Source organism: Rutidosis leptorrhynchoides, chromosome 7, assembly GCF_046630445.1.
Source record: "Rutidosis leptorrhynchoides isolate AG116_Rl617_1_P2 chromosome 7, CSIRO_AGI_Rlap_v1, whole genome shotgun sequence".
NCBI lineage: Eukaryota > Viridiplantae > Streptophyta > Magnoliopsida > Asterales > Asteraceae > Rutidosis > Rutidosis leptorrhynchoides.
Window position 1 is genome coordinate 28,546,837 of NC_092339.1, and position 9,526 is coordinate 28,556,362.

At 30.6% G+C, this 9,526-nt stretch overlaps 1 non-coding gene across 1 annotated transcript; it reads left to right on the forward strand.

Moving 5' to 3' along the window:
- Positions 1-1,097: 1,097 nt before the first annotated feature.
- LOC139860952 (small nucleolar RNA R71) lies at positions 1,098-1,204 on the forward strand. The gene has a single exon (XR_011763576.1). It is a non-coding gene; the product is annotated as a small nucleolar RNA R71 (small nucleolar RNA).
- Positions 1,205-9,526: the final 8,322 nt, after the last annotated feature.

Genomic DNA, 9,526 nt, shown 5'->3' on the forward strand with positions numbered 1-9,526 from the left:
GTTTTGGTGGAACTGTCTTCACCGGGTTTATCTTTACGGTTTTTGTTTCTTATACTTTCTTATTCTTCTTCTTATTTCCAGAGGTATCACAAACTTTATTACCTATTACTTGCTCATACTCAACTCCTTTTCTTGGAAACGGGATGGGTGGTCTGTATGGTGCCACCACTGGCTTTACATACTCGGGTGGTGGTGGTGGTGTTGTAACTTCTTCATTGTTACTCACATATAAAACCTTCCCATCTTGTGATGCTGGTTTTTCAGAATTCATTGATACCATATAAACATTCTCATTCCGAGGATTTACTTCAGTATTACTCGGTAGCTTTCCTTGTTCCCTCTCACTCATCATGCTAGCAAGAGTACCTACGTGTTTTTCTAGATTCAAAATGGAAGCTTGTTAAGTTCTTAATGACTGATCAAACCTCTCATTTGTTTGGGTTTGAGATGTAATAAATTGTGTTTGAGATTCCATTAGCTTTGCCATCATTTCTTCCAGATTTGGCTTTTTCTCTTCGGTTTGTTGCGGTGGTTTATACAAGCTAGGTCTTTGTTGATTGAAAGTATTGTTTTGAGTTGGTTGATTATTCGGACCTTGTTGGTTATACGAGTTATTATTGGGTCCATTTGGATTGTAAAGAATGTTTTGATTTCGATTGAAGTTTGGCCTTGGCGGTTGATAATTATTTTGATAATTATTTCCCGGCCTTTGGTTCATGTAGGAAACATTCTCACGTTGTTCCATCGTTTGCTCGATGTGACAATCTTTCGTTAAGTGTGGTCCACCGCATTGCTCACAACTGATTCATATTGCGTGAATATCTTTAGTCATCTTTTCCATTCGTCTCTCGAAAGCATCTATTTTTGCGGAAACGGAATCAAAGTCATGGCTAGAATCGGCTCTAGCCGCTTTAGATGAACGAAAGATATCTTTTTCCTGGTGCCATTCATGCGAGTGGGAGGCTGTGTTATCAATGATTTTGTAAGCCTCAGTTGCGGTTTTCTTCATAATGGAACCACCAGCTGTTATGTCGACGTCTTTTCGTGTAGCAACGTCGCATCCTTGGTAGAATATTTGTACTATTTGATAAGTGTCTAAACCTTGCTGAGGACATCCTCTCAATAACTTTCTGAATCTTTTCCACACCTCATATAGAGTTTCATTTGGCTTTTGCGTGAATGTAACAATTTCTCCTTGAAGTCTCACGGCTTTGGATACCGGAAAGAATTGTTTAAGAAAATTTTCAACTAAAACATCTCATGTATCAATCTCCCCTTCAAGTAACGATTCTAACCAATCTTTGGCTTCTCCCTTTAAAGTCCAAGGAAATAACATGAGATAGATCTGTTCATCCTCAACTTTTCTGATTTTGAATAGAGTACAGATCCTATTAAAGGTTCAAAGATGTTCGTTTGGATCTTCTTTTGGCGTACCACTATATTGGCATTGATTAGTTACCATGTGTAGAATTTGTCCTTTGATTTCATAATCTGGCACATTAATGTTTGGTTTAATAATGGCGTGACCTTGGCCCGTACGTGTGGCTCTCATTCGGTCTTCCATACTTAGAGGTTCCGTTACTTCCATAATTGAATTTGTTGAATCTGAATCACTAGAGGATTCTAATTTAATGGTTTCTTCCTCGACAATCTCTGGATGAGTAATTTGTAGTTCCGGAGAAATAATAAATGGTTCAGGATCTCTGAATTGTCCTTGAATATTCTTATTCTCAATTGTGAAATTGGGTTCAAAAAATGGATTGTCGGAAATTTGAGTTGGAGTACTTGTTCGACTAGATGATGATTCTAAAGAAAAATCGACGGCAATAATATTGGCTAGATGTCTTGATCGAGTTACAGGTGGTGAACGTATGAAAGGTGGTGAACATTTTGCTCGGTGCATTCACTGAATATCCTATTAGTTATAAAAGATAAAAATTATATAAATTATCAAATTAATAGACTTTTCTGATTTTGCCCACGTTTCGAATAGCCAATAGATGCAGCAGGTAGCCAGAACCCTTTAAATCGGAAGCCCACAACTCGTCACTAACAAATCCAACTATTACTACGAATCAGAAAATTTTGGATGTCTATCAATTTAACCGCTTAAAATAATTTTTAGCCGAAGTTTAAAGAAATTTTAGAGAAGAAATAGAAAATTCTATGTCCTAAAAACTAGAGCGGTCGAGAAATAAGAATGAAAAAGAGCGCGTCGAAAAACGTCGAAAAATAAAAATAAGAAAATAAGCGTCGAAAAATAATAAAAAGAAAGTAAAGCGTCGAAACTCAAAAGTCTAAAAACTAAAAATTAAAACTTACGTCTAAAGGTATTAAATCTTAAAGGAATTCTATATCCAAAACGGCAATAACTTAAAAAGTACTAAAATTAAAAATGGCGTCGCAAAATTCTAAAGCACCTAAATCTTAGTATAAAGAAAAAGTACTTAAGGGATTTTACGGCAAAGCCTAAAAATCTAGAAATAAAAATAACTACGGCAAAATACTAGTTTTAAAACTAATTATGAATGATAAATATACAATTTACGAATAAACGATTAAAAAGATACGAAATATAAAAAGATATAAAAAGTGATAAAATTACTTATTTTTATAAAAATATTATTTTTATATTTATTTTATAAAAGTATTAATTTATATAATTAATAATAATATTAAAACTTAATATTACTAAATATAAATTTAAATTTAAAAACTAATTAATTAATTAAATCCTAATTAGGGTCAATTAATAAATATAATTAATAATAAAACCCTACTGCGTAATAATTGCTGGGATCAGACCTGTCAGACAGTCTCATGCGATCGTATGAGTTTTATGTGGCTGGGCCATGCGATCGCATGGCTTCGGATACCAGGCCAGGTCTTGGGCTGCTACAGTACCAGGCCCGAATACTTATTTATATTTATATATTTTTTCTGTTTTTTATTTAAATAAAATATTTATATAAATAAAACTTATATTTAAAAACTAAAATAGAAAAATAAAAATACTTTATAATTTTAAACAAACTCTTAAAAATATATATATTTTGTTTTTCTTTTTATATTTTTGTATTTAAAACGTATTTTTACAAAAAGAAATTAAAACTTAATAATTTTTTTTTATATAGCGTTTCGCTTCGGTGTTAAGTTTCCCCGGCAGCGGCGCCAAAAACTTGATGTTATGCGAGGTGTATACGAAATAGTTATATTTTTACTACGAAATACTACGAAATATTACACAAGTTTTATTTATTTATATCGATGTGATATACCTAAACCTTGCTACAACACTTATAGGCACGGTACCTAATCGTAGAGTAGTGTAGTTTTTAGTAAGTCCGGTTCATTCCACAGGGAGCTAGCTGAGTTTAACGCTATATTTTTAACAACTATATTTATATAAAATATATATAATTATATATAGTAATATTATTATAAAATGGGGTTTTTACCGTTTAATGACCGGTTTGTCGATTTTATATTTTAAGCGTAAAGATAAATGACGATAATATAAATGACAGAATTTAAATTGCGATAAAGTAAATTGCAGTAATTAAAATGACAGTAAATAAAGGTACGATGAAATATGAAATAAAACAATTATGCTTATTTAAACTTCCGTAACCATGATGTTTGACGTTTTGATTTTAATTAATTGTTACCCGGGTTAATTGTCCTTTGTCCTGGTTTATTTGATACCTATTTGGTTTTTGTCCATAATAGTCCATCGGTCATAATTATAAAATGCTCGTCAAATTAACCTTATTTCCGAAGTTAAATATTCCAACTAATTAGGGATTCGAACTGTAACAAGGTTTTAATACTTTGTTTAATGATTACACCAGGTTATCGACTGCGTGTAATCCAAGGTTTTATTACTTTGTTAACAATTACATCAATTATCCTTGTATGTAATCCACCCCTGTTTTAATGAGATATGAATATTAATTTACCCACTTGATCAGAATGAATAATCAATTACCCAACCCGAATAATTAATTAAATGATCGTAAACGATGTCGTATAAACGTCACTAAATAGGACATTCGTAATCAATTTAATAATTATTAGTTTAACTAATTTGAAGATAGGTTCGACAGGTTCTAATGAGTTGTCGTTCAATTAGACACTACCCCCTACCTATTAATAGTCAATAGTCCAATGTCCACAAGTGTCGGTCTTTTGTCCAAACCTTAATTATGGTACAAAATCCAATAACCCCGTATTTAATATTTAGTCCAACATCATGATTACTTCGATTTAAATAAGCATAATAATAACTTAGTTACGAGACATTAATTTAAAAAGGAAAAACATAGCTTACAGTGATTATTTATCGCGTAGCGTTACACGGACAGAATTTCGACTTACAAACTTACAACATTCGCTAACATAACCTTATTATTATTAAACTTTAATATTAAAATTATAATATAAATATAAATATATATTTTGAGAGTAAGAGATTGAAAAATATGCCCTCAAACTCACAGAAAACTGGCGAATTTATAGGATGTGGCCTGCTACAGTAACTCATGCGATCGCATGAGATTTTAGTGCAAATCTCATGCACTCGCATGGGCTCATGCACTCGCATGGGTTTTATGCCTATTTCTCATGCGATCGCATGGCCGTTAGATCCAGCTCGCATATTTTTTGTTTGCTAGTTTGTCGACGTTATTTTATATAATATATAATATATAAATAATTTATATAATTATTTAAATATTATATTATATTCTTGTGCTTAGTTTATTTGTAATTTTAGCTCCGTTGCATCGCGCGTTGATAGTTGGCTCAGGTTCCAGTTTTTCGAACGTCCTTTCGTATAATTTAATATCTTGTACTTTGCGTTTTGCGACTCGTACTCTTGTAATTTTGAGACGTTTCTCATCAATAAATTGAACCACTTGGATTGTACTTTGTACTTTTTAGCTTTTTGGTCATTTGCGTCTTCAAATTGTCGTTTTCTTCTTTTGTCTTCGCACTTATTTATTTAAACGAATATTACATAAAAATAGAACAATTACAACTAAAAGCTTTACATATTGGAAGGATATTGTGCCTAAATATATGTTCATTTGGAGCACTATCAGTTTTACTGTTTTAAGGTTATTAAGTCAGCTGTCCTCGTTAGTAATCTATAACTAGTTGTCCATAGTTAGATGTGCAGAAATAAATCGATATATATTATCTTGAATCAATCCATGACCCAGTGTATACACGTATCAGGCTAGATCACAACTTAAAGTATATATATTTTTGGAATCAACCTCAACCCTGTATAGCTAACTCCAACATTACTACATATAGAGTGTCTATGGTTGTTCCAAATAATATATATAGATGGGTCGATATGATATGTCAAAACATTTGCATACGTGTCTATGGGATCCCAAGATTACATAATATATTAGAATACATGTATAATACAATACAAGTTAGCTAGGATATGATTAATATAGAGTTGTTACCAATTTTCACGTAGCTACAACAAGCAAAAATATCCAATCTTGTTTTACCCATAACTTCTTCGTTTTAAATCCGTTTTGAGTGAATACAATTGCTATGGTTTTATTTTGAACTTAAGTTTATGAATATATACAGAAAAATTATAATTTTATAGTCATAAATACAGGTTACAAGTCGCTTTTGTAAATGTAGTCATTTCAGTCGAAAGAACGACGTCTAGATGACCATTTTAGAAAATATACTTACACTTTGAGTTTAATCATGATTTTGGATATAGTTTCATGTTCATATGAAAAATCATTTTCTCAGAAGAACAACTTTTAAATCAAATTTTATCATAGTTTTTAATTAACTAACCCAAAACAGCCCGCGGTGTTACTACGACGGCGTATATCCAGTTTTACGGTGTTTTTCGTGTTTTCGGGTTTTAAATCATTAAGTTAGCATATCATATAGATATATAACATGTGTCTAGTTGATTTTAAAAGTCAATTTAGAAGGATTAACTTTTGTTTGTGAACAAGTTTAGAATTAACTAAACTATGTTCTAGTGATTTCAAGTTTAAACCTTCGAATAAGGTAGTTTTATATATATGAATTGAATGATGTTATGAACATCATTACTACCTCAGGTTTTGTGGATAAACCTACTGGAAATGAGAAAAATAGATCTAGCTTCAAAGGATCCTTGGATGGCTTGAGAGTTCTTGAAGCAAAATCATGACACGAAAACAAGTTCAAGTAAGATTTCCACTCGAAATAAGATTGTTATAGTTATAGAAATTGAAATAAAGTTTGAATATGAGTATTACCTTATATTAGAAAGATATCTTACTGTAAATAATAAAGATTTCTTGAGGTTGGATGATCATTTTACAAGATTGGAAGTAAGCTAGCAAACTTGGAAGTATTCTTGATTTTATGAAACTAGAACTTATAGAATTTATGAAGAATACTTAGAACATGAAGATATAACTTGAGAGAGATCAATTAGATGAAGAAAATTGAAGAATGAAAGTGTTTGTAGATGTTTTTGGTCGTTGATATATGGATTAGATATAAAGGATGTGTAATTTTGTTTACATGTAAATAAGTCATGAATGATTACTAATATTTTTGTAATTTTATGAGATATTTCATGCTAGTTGCCAAATGATGGTTCCCACGTGTGTTAGGTGACTCACATGGGCTGCTAAGAGCTACTCATTGGAGTGTATATACCAATAGTACATACATCTAAAAGCTGTGTATTGTACGAGTACAAATACGGGTGCATACGAGTAGAATTGTTGATGAAAATGAATGAGGATGTAATTGTAAGCATTTTTGTTACTAGAAGTATTTTGATAAGTTTTTTGAAGTCTTTCAAAAGTGTATGAATACATATTAAAATACTACATGTATATACATTTTAACTGAATCGTTAAGTCATCGTTAGTCGTTACATGTAAGTGTTGTTTTGAAACCTTTAGTTTAATGATCTTGTTAAATGTTGTTAACCCATTGTTTATTATATCAAATGAGATGTTAAATTATTACATTATCATGATAACATGATGTATTAATATATCTTAATATGATATATATTCATTAAATGTCGTTACAACGATAATCGTTACATATATGCCTCGTTTCGAAATCATTAAGTTAGTAGTCTTGTTTTTACATATGTAGTTCATTGTTAATATACTTAATGATATGTTTACTTATCATAATAGTATGTTAACTATATATATATATATATATATATCCATATATATGATATCATATAGTTTTTACAAGTTTTAACGTTCGTGAAACACCGATCAACTTGGGTGGTCAATTGTCTATATAAAACCTATTTCAATTAATCAAGTCTTAACAAGTTTGATTGCTTAATATTTTGGAAATACTTAATCATATAAATATCAATTTCATTTAATATATATAAACAAGGAAAATTTCGGGTCACTACATAACGAAAGTTAGATTTAACTTTAGTTAGTTAAGATTTTATATAAATTCGAAAGAAAAATATATAAAGTAAACATTTTAAGAATTACAATTGTTATTTTAGTCATTTTAGATATTGTGTTCAATCAAAAGATCCATTATTATGTAAATTTAATACTTAATCCCCGTCACATAGTTTATTGAATCATTTAGCGAAAGTTAAATTGGTAACATATAAAATATGCTTCAACACTATTTTGTGATCTAGACAAAACGTAGGATTATATTCCGGACAAAAATATAAAAATACGGATTTGGTGATTGGGTGATATTTATGTTTACATAGTCATGAAATTATAAGAAGGGAAACCATTATAATTTAGGTTTTAATGAAAGTTAAAACTAGGTTGAATCACAATTCGAATGATCGGGTATAGTTTGCTTTGTTAAGACAAGATTAGCGAAAGTTAAGTTGAATCTTAGTAAATCAAGACTTTATGAAATCGAGAGGTTGTCACAAAGTTATATACTATATAATATTGTAATCGGACTTAATAACAATCCATAGTATATTGATTATGAATTGTCTATGATTCATATCAACGAGGGGGATGAAATCTAAGTAAATACACTTTCTTGTATTTTTATTTATTGTAATTTTTATTATTATTTTAGTTAATTATATTCAAAACCAAAAACCAATTAAAACCCCATTTTCTAGTATAATTAATTGTAATTAAATTTTTGAATACGCTTATCCCTGTGGAACGAACTTGACTTGCCAGTATCTATTGCTGCACGATCGGGACCAGTTGCCCGTAGTGTGATAATATTTATTAAGCTAGTTTAGTTATAAAATTTAAAGGTCGGTTTTATCACATCAACTTTTTGGCGCAGCTGCCGGGGAGAAATTGTTCATTCAGGAATTTAATTACTTTTATTTATTTGATCCTTTCGTCGGGATTTATTTTCCTACGAAAGTTCTGTTTTATTTTTCTCTTTGTTCTATTTAAATTTCAACTAGGTTCCAGTCATACTGTAATATGGATGATTTTGAGAATATGACCATGGAAAATCTTTTTAATGCCCAACAATTTAATCAATACTCTCAAACAAATTTTGATGATAATTGGTGCAATTCATCTATGTTTAATAGGGTTGAAACTACATATATTTGTGAAAATTGTGGAGGTTACCATTTGACTTGGGAATGTGATTATCATATTTCCATGGATCAAATGGATAGTTATGAACCCATGAACTATATATGGAATGAATATCAAGAGAATAACTCGAATCCAGATTTTTATTATCCAAACCAACCTTATTACGATTCCCCACAAATTTATCAACAATACCAATTTTCTAACCAAATGCCACAAAATTTTCAACAAACTCAAAATGAAGAAAATTACTCGTATGATTTTTTAAAATATTATGATGAGTTTTATTGAAAGTCAAACCGAAACTAGGGAATTACTAAATCAACAATGGCAACAAAATCAAACATCTATTCAAAATCTAGAAAGAGAAATGGAGCGTTTGTTTACTATTCTTTCGGAAAGACAATCGGATGATTCATCGGTTGAGTCTTCATATTGTTATCCTAACCCTATTTTACAGGTTCCAAATGAATAAACAGTTAAACATGAGGACAAGGTGCAAATTGAAATTGTAAAAATAAATTCACATGAACCTCTTGAATTAAAAGAATATGAAACCTCTATGAAATATATAAATAGGATAAGTCAAAATGAATATGTAGTGAATGGAAAGAATAATGATGAGGATTCTAATTTCGTGGTCGAAGTGGTAGAACCGGTTATTCACACACCCGAGAACTTTTCAGTTTATAATAATTCACTCGGGTATAATGATGAAATCACCAGGGATCATTGAGGATGAGGAGTTTAATATATTAAAATCACTTGAGGAGTCACCTTCTCATGTTGAATTCGTATATCCTCAAGAGGTTAACACTTGGAATACCTTGAAAGATGATCCATTTGGGCAGGATCCACCTAGGAGAATAAAATTTTATTGCAAGCCACACTTAGAGAAGAGTTGTGCGTTGACTCTCGGGTTGAGTCATCTTTTTTCGGTCAACGGAAAAAGG